Genomic DNA, 18213 nt, shown 5'->3' with positions numbered 1-18213 from the left:
TGTTTCTTCAGTTGTTGTACTGGTTACTAATATTAGCATGACATTAAACTTAGCCATTGTGTTTTTCTAATGAGATTTATTTGTGGATCAGAAATAGATGGCCTGTGTTCTCAGTGGTCCTAAAGAAACTAAATGTTACGGTTTTTTAGCACCCTGGAATTTTTCCAAATCTGTGGATCACATTAGTTTAAAAATCACAGATTATAGTAGCTAAGAAGTACACAGATAACTCTACTGTTAGGAGAACAAAACAATCCAGACTTTGTGAAACTGAGTCTAAACTTGAAACTTTTATTTATATCGCAGCCAAAAAACATTTCTAGGAGTAGATCTAGATTTTGTTGTCCTGGAGGAAACTTTTCAAGAAAAAAAATGTAAAAATATCTTACTTTTCAGATTTTACTAAATGACCTTTCCAGGGCCTTGCAAGAGACCCATGCAAGTGCAAGATTCTGGAGCTTAAGCTCTGTAGTTTGACAGTAAAACTACATTTGGGTATAGTAAAAAGATAGGAAGTAAGAAGCAGATGGGCTAATGGCTTCATTATCATTAGTTAAATATTTTGTGACAGTATACATGGATTCTCCTGTTAAATATTAAATCAAGTATTTTCTTAACCAGCTAGTTCTCAATACTCTCAATATTTAATTCTATTTGCAAAAAAATTCACATGTATCTTGACAATCTGCTCCTTAATTTCAGGGATTACTGCAAAATGTACATATGTTTGCAGGTGGAATCTTTAAAACTTGTTCTCTACAGCCTTCATTCAGTGCACCTTAATCAGAGGGAGTTTCAAAGACATAGAACTATTCATTGCTAAATCATCAGTAGATACGATTTAGTTTTTTTTTTTTTTTTCCCTGCATTAGAAATACTTGTGTCCTCTCAGTGTCCCAAGGTAGGTTTCTAACTGTTTGAAAATTTGGTTGATACATTTACTGCTTAAGTTCAACTTGGGGGATATACAAATGCTTTCTTTATTATTTATAATGGGTAACATTCAAAACCTCAATGCCTTTGTGATTCTCTCACTAGCAATCTATGTTCTAAAGACACAGGAAATAGCGATTTACCTTAAACTCTGTTGCATCTGAGTCTATTTATTCAACCCTTTTACATATTTTACCTTTATTTGGCTATCATAAGTTATTTTTATTCTTAGCTGATCATAGTATACAGTTTTATTTGAAGCATAGATTGTTCTCTAAAAAATACACCATGAGTACTTGTCTCTATCAATGAATATTGGTCATTTGGCATTTCAGGTTAAACAGTAACTATTTCAAGTGAACAACACACATTCTTAGCAAGAAACAGAAGAAAATGCCTGATGCCCTGGTGCTGAGGCACAATTTCCGGAAAACAACAATGCCAAAATGCCCAAGGAAACTCTTGGCAAGGCTATATATTTTCACATGTTTCTCTATTTATTCCCTTGTTGTCAAGCCTCTAAACATAAATTCAGAGCATTTGCATGGTGTCTGGTCATAGTTCCAATATTTACTCAAAAAGGAGTCCTAAAGGTAGACATTCTATGGGAGGAATGAATAGGAAGGGCCTTAGGCAGTGTTGTGTTTGATCTTACCAATTTTGCTCACTATGTCCTCCTAAGAGGCTTCTTTCTTTATGACTTTGGGCTCTCACCAAACTACCATATAGGATGGAGGGATGGTACACTTGAGCTCAGCTGAATTGTACTCCCATGTCAACTGACTCAAGCAAAGTAAATGAAGAAAGGCTATACCGATCTAATGCTTTATTTATGAATTGTCTCTCACTCTAGAGTCAGAGTTGCTCTGGCCTTAACCTATTATTGGAGAAATTCCATAGATTGTGTATCCTAAGCCAGAATTCTGTGGGTGAGTAAGGAACCATTCTCTTTATACTGTCTCTTAGAACTCATCATGGAGAGCTCCCTTATTGAGTTGTTTCATATTCTACCTTGAAATCTACCCTTGAATATTCAAATGGGATGTCTCAGATAAATTCATAATTACATTTCCTTTATTATAGAATGTATTTAGTCATGACATTGACGGTGGATTGGATGTAAGATTTCATAAAATTTTGGAAGTTGTATCTTTGCTCATGTATTATTTCTAGGTGTGCTCAGAATTAACCAGTAACCTTGCAAACTGTCCCTCAGAGACATAAGCACTATCAAACAACCATTCCCAGAACTCAGACAGGTCTAGAGGTTTTTCTTTGAATTTTCTCTCTGCTAAAAATTTTTGTACAAGAAAAGGATAGAAATAGTGACTTCTTTCTGAAGCAGCAATGGAATCTAAATACCAAAATGATCTGTTGGCCATTATGATTCATCTAAAAAAATAAGTGAATGAGCATTCGAACACAAAATGACAAATTTTGCATTCAATCCATATTTGAACTTATGTTTCCATTATACTTCTGCAAATTACTTTCATGCTTTTAAGTATTTTTAATTCCTTTTTTCTTTCTTTGCAAAAACATTGCATATAAATCCAAATTAATTTGTTTTTAATTATCTGGGATTATAAGGCATTGCATGTTAACAGAATTATTCTGATTGAGTTTCATTATAGTATTACTACAGCAGATTTGATCAAAATAAGATAATTAAACCAAAAGTAAGCATTTAGTGGAAAGGTGTCTTTTAAGGAAATTAATGGGCTGCCTGTGTTTTCACAGATGAATATTCTTTAATGCTAGCTGAATAGACACAGATTTGTCTCAATTTTATTCCTGTTTTGTTTTGTTTCTATAGATGTAAGCACTGAGTAAACTGTTTACATAATAAAGTAGATCACAATTGGAAGTATTTGATTTTTAGCAATATCAGTCAGCTCTTTGAATTTGCCAAAAATCACACAATGATTTATAATAAAAAATTGTGATGACCTATTGGCTAACAATTCAATTAAGTCTTCCCTCAATTTTATGAAAAGAAGAGCATTGAAAATCATCTCACTTACCAAATAATTACTTTTCAGTCAATAGATCTCTCAACTTCTGAGAAGTTAGCTTAAAATGTTTACCAAAACTAACTTAATCATAAAGCATTATGGTGCTCTTTTATCATTTAGAGGCAAATTTTTAATCTAGTAAACTCATAAAGGGTAGAGAAATTAAAATATACACCTTTTTCAAGAGAGTATTTGTGATTAAAAGGTTTGTTATATGTTTTATGTATATACTTGTAAAAATGTTGGAGATGCAGACTTAGCTTGTTCAGTGTGTGGGAAAATGATAACTACTAACTTAATTAGCAAAGCCAGTCCCTACTCAAACTAATCAGCTAAAATGATTTAATTTCAGAGAATGTCTGAATTGATTTTCAAGTTCAAATAAACATTTTAATATGCATTTGAAGATTATTGTAAAAGCGCTAAAAACCACTTACAGGATACATCTTATAAAAGTTAAAATTAAAATAACATTGGAACATATTTAAGTGTTTTTGTGAAAAGCTTAAAAACAAGAACAAATTTATAAGCTATTGATACTTTGAAATAATTTAGTATAATATGCAGCTGATTATTTATTTATGAAATCAGAATATGACAAAAGACACAATATCATTTTAGTAAATATGTATCAGAAAGTGTTTTAAGGGGAGCCTGGGTGGCTCAGTCAGTCCAACTCTTGGTTTTAGCTCAAGTCAGGATCTCAGGGTCCTGGGATTGAGCCCCGCATTGGGCTCCGTGTTCAGCTTGGAGTCTGCTTCAGATTCTTCCTCCCTCTCCTTCCTGCTCACTTTCTCTCTCACTCTCAAATAAATAAATAAAATCTTGAAAGTGTTTTAAGAATCAGGTGTAAATATTCAGAAATATCTCACTTTATTTTTAGATTCGTTATTTAGAACGTTTCTTATGAATTTAACAAACAGAAAAGTATATGCTGCTGAAATATAATTAGCCCAACAGCTATCTTAGTATTTATTCATGAATTTAAAGTAAAAATTTGGTACTCTGGTAAACACTTCAGTTACAGTTAAAGGAATATGCTTCAATGATTCAAACTGCTCCATCTGTTCAAAGGTGCTTTTATTTCCAAAGATGCGTCCTAGGAGTGAAAAGAGAGAATAGCTGAAAAAAATTAATTTAACTTTTGAAACAGTCATCTTTAACAAACATTCATTTTTATCAATGTTCTCTTTACATTGTTCTCATCAGACTCTCCCTCAAGAGCAATGCATTCTTTGTAGGTAGGAGAACTGAAATCACTGAACGTAAATTACCGTCACTTCTGCTATCCACACTACAATGTATATGATTTCTGAACACTTAAAAATAAGACCTCAGATACCCCATGTACAAGCCTGCATTATCCCCAACATTAATGTGCACAAGACAAAGAAAGTCAGGAGGCTTCAAGGTATTTGTTTGTTTGTTTGTTTGAACCTTTATTAATCATTTAAAAGCATCTAGGGAAACTTCCAATTGTCTCTTTAGTGCCTTGGGGGTTTTAACACCCTAAGCAGTGGACTCTGATGAAAGCAGAGGTAGGATAGAAGAATCTACGTGATATTTGGATTTAGTACATATGGAAATTATGGATTGAAATAATTGAATCTCTTAGGCTACTAACACTTACTCTATCCTTTGGAAAGTTTCCATTACCTACAAGGGTAAGTACACCTTAATTTGAAAACCACTTATCTAGAGAAAGTTCCAATTTATCGAATCATACCACTCTTTCCAATGTCTAGAATGTTTTCCCTCTTACCCATTATTACATTTCCCTGACTCCTGGAGGCCACTTTAAGTGGCCCTTTCTCATAACTGTCTTGAGACATCCATAATAACAATATGGGATTGCAATTTTCTCTGTTTCCTTATATGTCTGAACCACCCTCATTTACTAAACTCTGAGATCTTTTGGAGTAAGATTCTCCCACCCCCAATTTTAGGGTAGGTAAGGCCTTTTTATTCCCAGCAACTAAGGAAACATTTGAAATTCCTGGCATATAAACAATACTGTCTCTCTATATATTTGTTAATTGAATAAATGAATTCCAGAACAAGTTACTAAGGCATAGGATTGTCAAACTTTATTATAAAGAAAGCTTAAAAATTACTTAGCCTAGTGGTTTTCAACAATCATTCAATCAAGTGAACCAGAGTCTTCATTGACAGAAACAAAAACACTCACTTCTTCTGAGAACCTTTTTGGATGTGAAAATCTGAAAATCTGCCTCTCTTTCAAAGTACGATCTCCGTGACTGCTCAAGCACAGAAGGCTGACTGATAATTGGAGGTATTCAGAGATGCGCTCAAGGTTGTAGAACCCTGACCCTTTTTTTCCAGCTTACTAAACAGCATTGCCATTTAATCTTCATTTCTCCATTTGAAATGAAAAACCAATTATCCATTACAAAACGTTTGGAAGAGCATCCCTCTCACTACCTTCCCAACAGTGTGCTCAACATCTAATTTTTGATGAGCGATTAATTAATGGAGACAGTTCTTCTTATTAACTTAAACAGGAATGAACTGTGTATGTTCCAGAATTCTGAAATTCACTTGCATCTTTTTAAAGTGCTCTGCTTTCCTAGCATTCTTTTGTAATCATATTTTTTAATGCTATAAATAAAATTATAAAAAATGTCATGAATAATGACTGTTAATACTAAAATAGCAAAATCGACAGAAGGTAGAAAAGCTGATAGAGCACTTTACCTAATAATGAATCTACAAATTGCATGTTTATTGCAGGAAACTAGTTTTGATAAGTAATTTACATTGCTCTTTTTTTAAGAAAGGTAAGGCGGGGCGCCTGGGTGGCTCAGTTGGTTAATCCTCTGACTCTTGATTTCAGCTCAGGTCATGATCTTAGGGTGGTGAAATCCAGCCCTGCGTCGGGCTCTGTGCTGGGTGTGGCGCCTGCTTAAGATTCTCTCCCTCTCCCTCTGCCCCCCATCTCTCTCCCTCTCTAAAAAATTTAAAAAATTAAAAATTAAAAAAAAAAGTAAGGCTCACCATTGCAAACTAGACTCAAAAATCATTTCAAAACTAGATTGGAATTAGTCTTGTAATGAATTTATAATTTAACACATTTTAAATTGCAGCTTTATTTGTAAGATATATGAAATATTTTATTTGGAAATTTTAGGATTAAAAGACCATAAATGCCTGACAAACCTTCAGTGTTTAAATCTCTCTACAATATTCTTGATATGTGGTCACATTACTTCTGCTTGAACAGTTTAAGGGCAAGTAACTACCTCTCAAAGAATTAAGAATATCTTTTCTATACAGAATCAAGCTCCTGTAACTTCTGTCCTATCTAATAACCCTCTCAACTGAATATTCTTCATATCATGAAAGGAAGCCATTATGTTTTTCCTAAATCATCTTTATCCGAGCTAAATATATACTTCTTTCTAACCATTCCTCATATAATATTGTATCAAGTGTTCATGTGTGAAAGCACTCTCCTTTTCAGATAATCTACTTCTATTTATCTAGCCCAAGGTATTTCAATGGGAGCTTAATGGAATTTAGGATTAGACAAATCTTTCTGTAATGGATCTTGCACATAGCAAGAGGTTTAGCATCTCTGATCCCATCCACCAAATACTAACAGTGCTCCAAATACCCATGAGAACAGACATATTCTATAAAATTGCCAAATGTCCCATGTGAAGAATAGATTTTACCTCAGTTAAGAGTTCTGATGGGCAAAGGACTTGAATAGATATTTTCCCAAAGAACACATCAAAGGGCCAACAGGTATATGAAAAGGTGCTCAACATCACTAATCATCAAGGAAATGCTAATCAAAACCACAGTGAGATATCACCTTACACCTGTTAAAATGTTTATTATAAAAAAGCCAAGAGAAAACAAATGCTGGCAAGGATGTGGAGAAAAGGGAAAGTTTATACACTGTTGGTGAGAATGAAAATCATTACAGCCACTATGGAAAACAATATGAAGCTCTTCAAAATATTGAAAAGAGAATATGATCTGGCAATCCCACATCCGAGGTATATATCCAAAGAAAAGAAAATCACTGTCTCCAAGAGTTGTCTGCACTCCCATGTTCATTGCAGCCTTATTCACGGTAGCCAGGATATGGAAATAACCTAAGTGTCCTTCAGCAGTTGAATAGTTAAAGAATATGTGTATCTCACATATACACAGTGGGATATCGTCCAGCCCTAAAAAAAAAAAAAAAAAAAAGCAAATCCTGCCATTTGTGACAATATGGATGAACCTTGAGGGCATTATACTAAGTGAATTATGTCAGAGAAAGACAAATACTGCATGATCTCATTTATATGTGGAATCTAAAAAAGTTGAACTCGTAGAACCAGAGAGTAGAAGTGGGGAAAGGGGATTGCCAGGGTCAGGGGAGAGTGGAGGAAATGAGATGTTGGTTGAGGATACAAACTTTCCATTATAAGATGAGGAATTCTGGAGATTTAATATATCACATATTAATAACAATGTACTTTTGCTAAGAAAATAGATTTCATAAATTCTTACCACACACACACATATTTTCTACCTTAACATTTTAAATTGCAGCTTTATTGGTAAGATATATGAAATATTTTATTTGGAAATTTTAGGATTAAAAGACCATAAATGTCTGACCAACCTTCAGTCTTTAAATCTCTCTACAATATTCTTGATATGTGGTCACATTGCTTCTGCTTGAACGGTTTAAGGTATTTTTTAATTTTTAAAGTTATAAAAGGTAACTATGAGAGATGATGGATATGTTAATTAGTTTGACTGTGGTTATTATTTCACAGTATATACACATATCAGATCATCATGTTGTATACCTTAAATATATACAATTAAAAAAAATAAGCTCTGATAATGTAGGTGAATTTGGGGAGGAGGGAGATCTTGTTTTTTTGTTTTTTTGGTAGTCACAAATTCTGTATGACTTGAAGTCAGTGTAAAAATGTTGACCTGGGTGGGACTTGCCAATCTTCATTGGCAGACAGGTTATTTCCTATAATTTGGTTAATATTAATCATTACTATTATCCTATTATACCCATTAATCCCTAAAGTCAGCTCACATTTTTCATGTTGTGTACTAGAATTACATTACAGATATGGTAAAATGTCTTCAAAAAGATTGGTGTGCTATTTTCTATATTTCTTTGACCTAAATGTACAGAAGGAAAAAAGTTTAGTTTTAATTGATAAACATGTTGGGTTCTATTGATCATAGCTTTCTATTCTAGACTTTAAAAAAAAATCTTTCAATAATCTATTCTAATTTGTTTCTAGAAACCTTCAGAATTTATTACTCATTAATCTATGGAAAACATATTTTTGTTTGTTTCTGAGAAATGGGTGTGTATTTCCCTGACTCTACTTTTTCTCTAACATCTTCTTTGTTCTTTATATTTTATCTTAACACAATGATTTAATTACCTCATCAGCATCTGTCAGTGCTGAGAAAAACTCCTTACTCTTCCATATTTATTCTCCATAAAAATCTGATTTGAATCTCATACCTGTCCCCTTCCTTCTCTGTTTCTCTTCATGACTCTAGTTTTAATTCCCTAAGATGTAGTATCACTCTTCCCTTGAGTTCCCTTTCCCTTCCAAAAATCCGCATTTGTCTTCAGTTTTAGTGATCTTAGGCTTATTTTGTATTTGTCTAATTTCTTACTTTTCTGTACCAAGTGATTAGTATGCTTCTCCATCTTTTGGTTTTGGTTTGAACTCATATTTCCAGATATTTACACTTACTCCTTCACTTTTTATATTATTTCCTACATTCTGTCTAGGATATTTTAAAACCCTGTTTTAAATAAAAATATTCTGCAAATACCTTCCTTTTTCCTTAAGTACTATGACAAGGTTTCTTCTGGAAACCAGTGTTCAGTGCTCATGTTCAGTTCACTCCTGTTTCTCTTGGCCTTCACTGCAGGTACTTTTACCACAAGTAGCATCTGGTATTTTCTGGAAGTTGATCCTTGTTCAGAAAGATAAGAATAGCATACATTATTTATTTGCTAAACTGTTGGTTTCATTCATTCATTCATTCATTTTAGACTTCCTTGTGAACACTATTATAGCTGGATCTACTCATAGAGGTTCTAGATGATGCCAAAGGCTATAAAATGTCTTATTGTGACTAAATATATATATATTATTCCCTGAATAGATAGCAATATTACATAGATTAGAAATATATGTCCCACAATTAATAAATAATGAGATTTCTGAGGCCATTTTTTTTTTTTTTTACTTTATTTCTTTATTTTGGAGAGAGAGAGAGTGCAGTGGGAAGGAGCAGAGGGAGAGGGACAAGCAGACTTCCCCCTGAGCGCAGAGCCTGCCCTACGGATCCATCTCACAATCCCGAGAGCATGACCTGAGCCAAAATCAAAAGTCAGATGGTTAACTGACTGAGCCACCCAAGTGCCCCTCTGAAGCCATTAGTAACTTTTCTTGAAATTTTATTTTGAATTCATTATGTGTGTATGTGTAAAATATAGTTGTTATGAAGAGGTTAAAATATAACCAACCACAAAGACCTATCTAGACAACGTCATACATTTTATCTAAACCCCCATGAAATTCAGAACATCAGTAAACCCTTGTCAGCTTAAAGTTTTCATTTAATTTATGAATGCATGTAGTGCCATAAATTCATGAGTGCCACTTATTTGGGAAAGCTGTAAAACAAGCTATAAAACAAAATACCCAGATCTTCAAAGTAAAATTACAGCTTTTCAGTGAGACATGTGATTGAACCAAAGTTTTTTTTGTTGTGATTACTCTTGGTATATCCAACTCTATCCTTCATTATACCCCAATATTTAAGGAAAAGTTATCTATTTTACTGCAGGTTTATCTGCTAGGATGCTTTCAGCTTAAACACTCAATAGGTTTAAGCCCTGAGTAAAAACATTCCCTCATTTAACAAGAATTTAAAATATAGAGTGACCCTAGAATGGCGTCATTAGGGCTGCACTTCACTGTGGTGCTCCTGGAACTTCTAGCTTCTGTGCTTCAGCTTTGTCTTCAGCCAGCTCTCTCCATGGTCACAAGACGGCTGCCGTGGTTCACAGTAACATGCATGGACGAGGAAGCACTTAGTGATTTCTTTATATCTCTTTTTAAGAAAAGGAGAACTTTTCCCAGATATTGCTAGATTTCCACTCATATCTCACTGGCCAGAATTGTGTCATAAGCCCAGCCCTAAATCATTCAGTGGAGAAAGGAATGAGACTATCAAAATTGGCTCTTCATGTAAATCAGGATTTACTCCCACCTCCATAATTCTCTTAGCACATGGCTGTGCAGTGAAAAGCAGACTCCTGAAAGGAGTATTTCTCAAAAGAGAAAGCAGGAAGAAATGGATGCAGAGTCCATAACCAAAAGTATTAGGCAAGGGCGAACTCATTTAGAGATTAGTTATTATTTCTCTGATGATGACTATTCCCGGGAATAAGTAGAGAATACTGCTTGTTATCACTCTATAGTACTTTATACCAGAACTTATGTAAAAAGTGCACAAAGGATAGTGGGAGCACACTCCCTTGGTACTGTGTCCCTTAGGTTCAAAACACACCCATCCACACACAAATACATCTACATACAGCTACACTATACACAAATATGATAGTAGGTAGTGGCAGGGATGTTGGGGTAAGTGGACCTCACACCTTTAGTGAGGAATTTTGTTTGCTTAAAATTAGTTTTTATTCATAAACCAAGGCACTTTTAAAGAGAAGAGTTAAAATGAATAGAGATCAGGTACATGACTAAAATGATCTTTAACCTGGCATATGTGTTGGATTTTTTGTTTTATATATGATTTAGAGAAGGAGAAAAAGGAACCCAGTAGATTATATATCCTCTTTGAAACCTTGTCTACTATAATAAATACTGATATCATTCCAATGAAGTGATGATGGCATCACATGACAATTCTAAAGCAACTTAGAAAATAATTTAATCTAATTAAATAGAAAATAATTACTATTTACTATATAAAATAATTTGTCTTAAGCTAAGTAAATTATAAATGAATAACAATATGCCTTTACCCTCCAAGAGATGAAATTCTAGTGATTAATACAAATATGCAAATATATCACAAAGTAGAGTATTAATACTAACTTAAGAGATAGGAACAAAAGTAGTATAGCAGCCAGAAGGTTAAAGGATTATATTAGACAGATGGGTTCATGGAATGCATTATGATAATGGTTTTTGAAACAATCTTGAAGAATAGATAGAGGGAAAGAATATAAAATTTCATAGGACTTCATGTAATATTCTATGTACAATAAGAGTTATGAGGGAAAAATATCCATGAACAGAAATATATTTTAGCATGCTTTAGAAATGGTCATATTGCTAATTAGTTGCCTAAGACAGGTATGAACCATCAGTTTACAAATTGAATTTTCCTAATGGAAATATGTATATTTTAAGATCCATTATGAATTACATATCCACATTTCAAAAATTCTATTGAGGTTAAATTATTATAACATTTAATTGAGTATAACAAATTGGAAAAGTATCAGAATCACTTTAAATGTTCTGCAGTTAGATCACACCGAGATAATTCTGTGAAACTAAGTAACCTTACAAGCTTAAGAGGAAAAGAGGGTATTTAGCCAATGTTAACAGCTTTTTAGTGTGAGCTAGTATTAACAGATTTTATGAAATTTTTAATAGGAATTGAGTTTTTTCTATTACTATATTAGGATGTCTTAGACTGCAACCAGGCAAAAATCCAGTGTCCATTGGTAAACTAACCACTACTTAAGTTTTATGATGTCATATCACAAGAAGTCTGTAGGTAGTAGCTTCTGGTTTGGTTGATTTTATTGTCTCTTTGATCTAATCAATGGCTTAAATATCTGCCTTATCTTCAAGCACCCTTCATAGTAGAAAGATGACTGTGGCACCTCAAGACATCACATTCTCTTGAAAACATACAGAGGCATTTTATTGCTTTATAAGGGCATCCTTTCCCAGAAGCCCCCAGAAAATTTTATCCTATATAAATTGCCCCAAAATGCTCATGTCTTATCATGATTGGCTTACAGTACTTATGATTCACTCCCAAAAGTTAGGCCTGGGGTGTCACAGAAGTGATTAAGTATAAAACAAAATCAGGATTCATTTAGGAAAAAGGAAGGGGGCATGTCTCTTGGGGAGGGAACCAGCAGTTTCTGCAATATAGTCTTATTTTTCTGCCTTCTTAAAAATTATTCCAAAGAGCAGGCAATATAAAGTATAAATATTGCATAACATAAATTAAATATAAATTTTTATTTTGAAGAAATTAGCATCATACATGTAAAAGAGATGCAATCACTTCTCCCAGGAAAAATGACACTTCACAGTAGTGCGAGGCATGCTCTAGCCCAGGCAGTCATAGCAGAGTGCTTGAGCAATCCTTACAAGCTGTGATTTGCACGTCAGTTTTCTTATGTATTAAAATGGGAATGAAGAAATACTGGCAACTTTTAGAGAGATTATAAAGATTACATGTGATTGTATATGTGAAGAGTTTAGAAATGTGCCGAGTCCTAGAGAAATGTTTTTTTGTTTTTTTTTTGGTTTTTGTTTTATGTAGCCATTGTGCCAGCCTTAAAGAAGTAAAAATGTCTTTCCTGGTTGGGAATAATGTAACCTATAGACACCAACGAAGTTGTTTGGCATTTCTGTCCATGGGCACGGAATGCCCACTTTTAAACCCTTTGATAGGTAGTAAAGGATTTTGATAAGATGTCAATTTGTTTACTCCCCCCCTCCCCCCATACAAATGAATACAGAAATGCAGAAATTTATGTAGAGAGAGGAAAAGATGAGGGAACATAAAAATAACCATCTTCCCATTAAAGTAATACTACAGAACTTTTCTCACAACCCCACCGATGACAGACAGGTATTGAGATACATGCAGAAAGAAAAATGTTTAATATAGAAGGTGTGGAAAATGAGCTATTGATGTTTAGGTGTATTTTAAAATAGCATTTAGTACCATATTAAGGTTTGGTAGATTTATCTATTGGAATGGTGAGAAGTCTCTCTGAGAAGCTGATATATCTGCAGAGACCTGAGTATGAGAAAAATAAGCCATTTATATATAAAGGGGAGAATATTTCAAATGGAACAGCAAATGCAAGGATGAGTTTATAGACCATGCCACCCTCCAATCCCCTTCTGTCTCTGTTGTGCATCAGGTATACCCAGCATATTAATCAACCCCTTTCTTGATTTCTACAACTACTCAAACCATTCATTCAAAACCTTTATATACTTAAAATTTGAAATACTAGTTGAATGCTGAGTGAATAAACTATGAGTATCTGCCATAAAGATTCATCTCTTATAAGCTCTGGATGAGCTCTCGTATATCAAACTGGCACAGTCATCATTGAGCAACATGCTAACTGAAGATGATTTACCTGGATAACATTTATATCTCCATCCTTTGTAAAGAAAGGCAAATGTAATAGCTGCTTCCTAATTATTAGGGATTCTCCCCTCATGTTTTTCACTGACCTTAAATGAAAAGAGATCACATGGAGAGAGAAACCAGGTGAATTTTTAATACAGCTTCAGTTCAGGGATAAACCTCAGGCAAACAAGTAGTTAATGAAGAGGATCCCATCCTCTAGCCAAATTAAAATAGCAACAGTGTTTTAATTCAAAAAATCTCTTTGAAAGATCTTTCAAATTTTGAAAGCCCCTGTCAGGGAGAAAAATACTACAGTAGTAAACACAGATAAATTTCTGTAATTGCAAACAACTTTTTCCCAGTCCTGCACTAGTGCTTTTTATCATTTGATTTGACAGGATACCACGTATACAAATTTGAAATAAAGCAAAAGAAAAATAAATTATAGCAGTTTATCATTTCTTCTGTTAGTGTTTATGCTATACATAAAATTTTTATATACCTCAAATTGATAGTCAATTCCAGTTCATGTTTTTAGATTGATCAGATATATTTTATGAAATGTTCATTACATAACATATTCTCCAAATTTTCTCACAGCATTTTTCATGTACTCATGCCATATACAAAAGAAAAACAAGCACTATGAATTCTTGTTTACAGAACAGAATAACAGTATACAAAGGAATAGACCAGTTCATATATATTGTTGGTCACACATTTTTAAAATATTTAACAAAAAAAATCACTTGCTTATAACTATATGCAAAACTCGAAATTAGAAGAGATATTTCAAGACCGCTTTCAGGTTTCATGATTCACTAGGAAGATTCACAGGACTCAACAATGTCTTTTTCATGACTATGATTTATTACAATGAAAGAATGCAAAACAATATCAGGAATGGGAAAAGCACGTGGATCAAAGTACAGGAGAAACCAGATGCCAAGTTCCAAGAGTCCACTCCGAATGGAATCACAAAGGATAGACTTAATCCAGCAACCAGTTGTGACAACGTAGCTGAAGTGTTGTCTATCAGGAAGCTCATTAGAGACTCAAGTGCTTAAGGTTTCTGTTGGGTTGCTGGCCATATAGGCATTCTCTGTCTTGCATGCCTAAAAGTCCACACTCTGGGAAGGAAGGCAGATATTCAGCATAAACCACATTGTTTGTGAAACGGTTTAGGCACAGTGAGCCACTCTTATCAGTTAGGGAATAGTGGAAACACTTCTGAAACCCCAAGTTCCCAGGTGCCAGCCAAGAGCCAGCCTTGCAAGCAGGCCTTTCTGAGGATGGAAGTCTCATACCTGATATGTTAATTCTTTTCTGCACAGTAGTGAAAAGTACAAGTTTTATAATCAGATGACTCTGGGCTCCTATCCACATTCTACCGCTTATATTTTTTTTTTTTTTTTTTAAGATTTTATTTATTTATTTGACAGAGAGAGACACAGCGAGAGAGGGAACACAAGCAGGGGGAGCGGGAGAGGGAGAAGCAGGCTTCCGCTGAGCAGGGAGCCCGATGTGGGGCTCGATCCCAGGACCCTGGGATCATGACCTGAGCCGAAGGCAGACGCTTAACGACTGAGCCACCCAGGCGCCCCTCTACCGCTTATATTGTTGTGACCTTGAACAAGTTATCAACCCTTTGCATGTCTCAGTTTTATCAACTGTTACATTGCTATAATTATCAGATTGCCATGAAAATCATGTGCAATAATGCATGCACAGTTCTTAGCACACTGCCTGCAAAGAGTAATAACTCAATAAATTAACGAATAATAATAGAATAATAACAGTCTATATGGCAACTACCATCCCAGAGCTTAGAATAGGATGTAGGAACAAGACTCAAACAAATGAAATAGAGGATTAATAAGTGTTCTGGGGTGTGTGTGTGTGACCAACTATAAGTGCAACAGGAGTTCTAAGAATGGGCAAACACTCTCTATAATTTATAAGAACACACATAAGCTTCTTTAACAGAATAAGTGTTATTGGAGCCACAGCCATTAAAAGACAGAAGTAGCTTTCAGAAAACAAAGAAGCAGCTGAAGTATGGGTGACAACATTGTGATCCTTCCCCTGCTCTCTGACGAAGTCCTCCTTTACAGCTTCACAGCTAGCATGAAAGTGACTCTTAAACTTGACACCAAAAATTCTGAGATAGTTTGGAAAGCTCAGCAGAAGAAATCAGTAGGTAGATCAGTCTGGTTCAGATATAGTCTGATACTTGCGTGAATGTTTTTGGAAATAAGACAATATTATTCTTGCACATCATTTTTTTTAACCACTCAACAAACAAATAGAACAAAGCATTCGGATGAACAGTACACCTTTGCTCTATTTAGATATGGGCTCAGATGTAACTCTCAGCAGGTAGAGAATTTTCTTTTTTGACTTAACTAATGATTAAACATCATGATTACTTGAAAAACATATGCTGAGTAAAAGCTTCCATCCTGATTGAATTAATAGATAAATGAATAAATGACCTCAGGATATAATTGGGCCTAAGATTCATCAACAAGGGACACCTGTGAGGCTAGCTCATGTTTAACAAAAATCACATGTGATGAGAATTTATTTATTTTCTTGAAACTCCATCTTTCTTGTTAATACAATAAACCAAGCTGCTTGTAGGTTGGAGAGAGAGAGGTATTGGATAGCATTGTGTTATATATCTAGTGTTAGATGCCTCCTCAAGCTAATGTTAAGCATTTAAAGGTTCTTTACAAAATAAGTATATTTTGTTCTGTATCATAATTTCACTTAGATCTACAACTATTACAAACTAGAAATATTCTATATGACATTTTATAAGCATTTCATATTAAGGGGTAAGGAGCTTTGATTATTTCTAAACAAATCAACTTAAAAAGTATATCTTTTTTGCTAGAAAAAGATTATAGATGAATTATGTAAATACATGCCTTATAGATTATCTAATAGATCATCACTTAATTAAAGTGTGTTATTTAAAGTAAAATCATTTGTTAAAATTAGAACTCTCATTGCATCTTGACTGATACCACAGTAGAAATTATCAGTCTCTTCAAAAAAAAAAAAAAAACTGCACCTCTAAATGTTTTCTTTAGTGGCCACTCTTAATCACAGTCGTGGAAAAAAAAGCCTTAATGTGGTTATTCTGAACTGTAGATATAATTATTTGCCGCACATTGCAAATTAAGTTGTGATTCATCACCTATGTTCAAATTTAAATTTACACCATTTAGGCAAACACATTTATAAAATTTAGTAATCAGTACATTTGTGAGTTATCCAGGCATCACATAGAAAATGGTATATATAATATCAATGGTACTGAAAAAATTTAGTCCAAGTAATTGATAAATGCCTTTGGATTCATTCTGATAGTCTAGTATTTATCAAAGCATCCATCACAGTTCTTAAAATAACTTGATATTTTCTCCCTCTGTATTATAATGGGTTGATGATTATAGTTGTGTTTTTATTATTTTATACTTGGCATCTATCAACTGGTTTTATACTAGAAGCTCAAGAAATAGTGCATTGAACTGATTTGAGTTAAATTGAATTGAAGTAAAGTGAACTGTTAAATAATTTTAAGAAAAGGAACCCACACTTAAGTTCAACAATTAATCAAGGCTAATCAATTCATTTCTCAGAAAGGCCATTTGAATTTAGGTATGTGCTTTTTAATGAAAATGCTAATTTCCTAAATCATATGAGTTTATACCATATTAGGACAGAAATCTATTCTTTTCACATTATCTTGTACAATTTTCATTGATTTTTCTCCCCCAACTCTGTTGTTTTTATAGAGCTGTCTTTCATATGGCCCTTTTTTAGTTTTTTTTTTTGGGGGGGGGGTATTAAATGCAAAAGTAGTATTCTATTTTTGAGGTTTTTTTGTCAAATTATGTGTTTTTACCAATATGTTTTCAAAAGATATTGTGGAGTAATATTAGGCCATGAAGTTTTTATTTCAAACTTATATTTAAGGAATAAAAATAATAACTATAGTTGTGTGAAAGAATAAAGCTGTACTGACAAATGAATCTCAATGTATTTTAAATACTATCTATGTAGAAATTCTCAAATGCAGTACAATCGCACTTAGCAAATTTTTAAGTTATAGTATTAACTAAAAATCATTTAAATTTTTTCTAGACTAAATATTGGACTGAGAATTCTGACCTAATGTAATATTTTTCCCTCAAAGCAATGGCCCTTGTTTTAGATGAAATATAATTTTAAGTTAAGAAGGAAGTGTCAAATTAAACTATTTACACATTGACAGGTCTCATAAAATAGTATGGACTTTTCACTGAATCTAAGATGACCTCAGTTGTTAAGTTGCACCATTATTTTATGATGCACCACTAGAAAACAAAAATGCTGTGATTAAAATAAAACACAACACTTTATTAATATTTAGAACTTTTGTTTTATAACTACCAAAAGAGCTTTTTTAGACATAGTTAAACAGATGATTTTAATCATTTTAATCACTCCTGCATATTTTATATGTACACACACACACACACACACACACGCACACATTGGGAAATGTACATTAAATAAATTGAGTAAAGCATTCTTAAAACCTCTTCCCATTCAGTATATGGCTCTCCTAAATTAGTTTTCGAGTCCGAGTTCTCAGTGTACATGTTTCACACATAAGACTGTTCTGTTTGCCCGTGAGGCAGCGTATCTTAATAGAGAGATCCACCATTTTTTTCTCTGGTAATTTCATCTAAGCTGCTCTACCCATTCAGTAAGTTTTGATGCTGGTACTTTCTTGACATGATCAGAATGTGTCAACAGAAGATTTTTT

At 33.6% G+C, this 18213-nt stretch overlaps 1 protein-coding gene across 4 annotated transcripts in view; it reads left to right on the top strand.

Annotated features, from left to right (window-relative positions):
- Positions 1–18213, top strand: part of SLC16A7 (solute carrier family 16 member 7) — a 180362-nt gene that overhangs the window by 143273 nt on the left and 18876 nt on the right. The window lies entirely within an intron of this gene.

The sequence above is a fragment of the Phoca vitulina genome, unplaced genomic scaffold, assembly GCF_004348235.1.
Source record: "Phoca vitulina isolate PV1807 unplaced genomic scaffold, GSC_HSeal_1.0 scaffold23, whole genome shotgun sequence".
NCBI classification, from domain to species: domain Eukaryota; kingdom Metazoa; phylum Chordata; class Mammalia; order Carnivora; family Phocidae; genus Phoca; species Phoca vitulina.
This window is presented reverse-complemented; position numbering and strand designations above follow the sequence as displayed.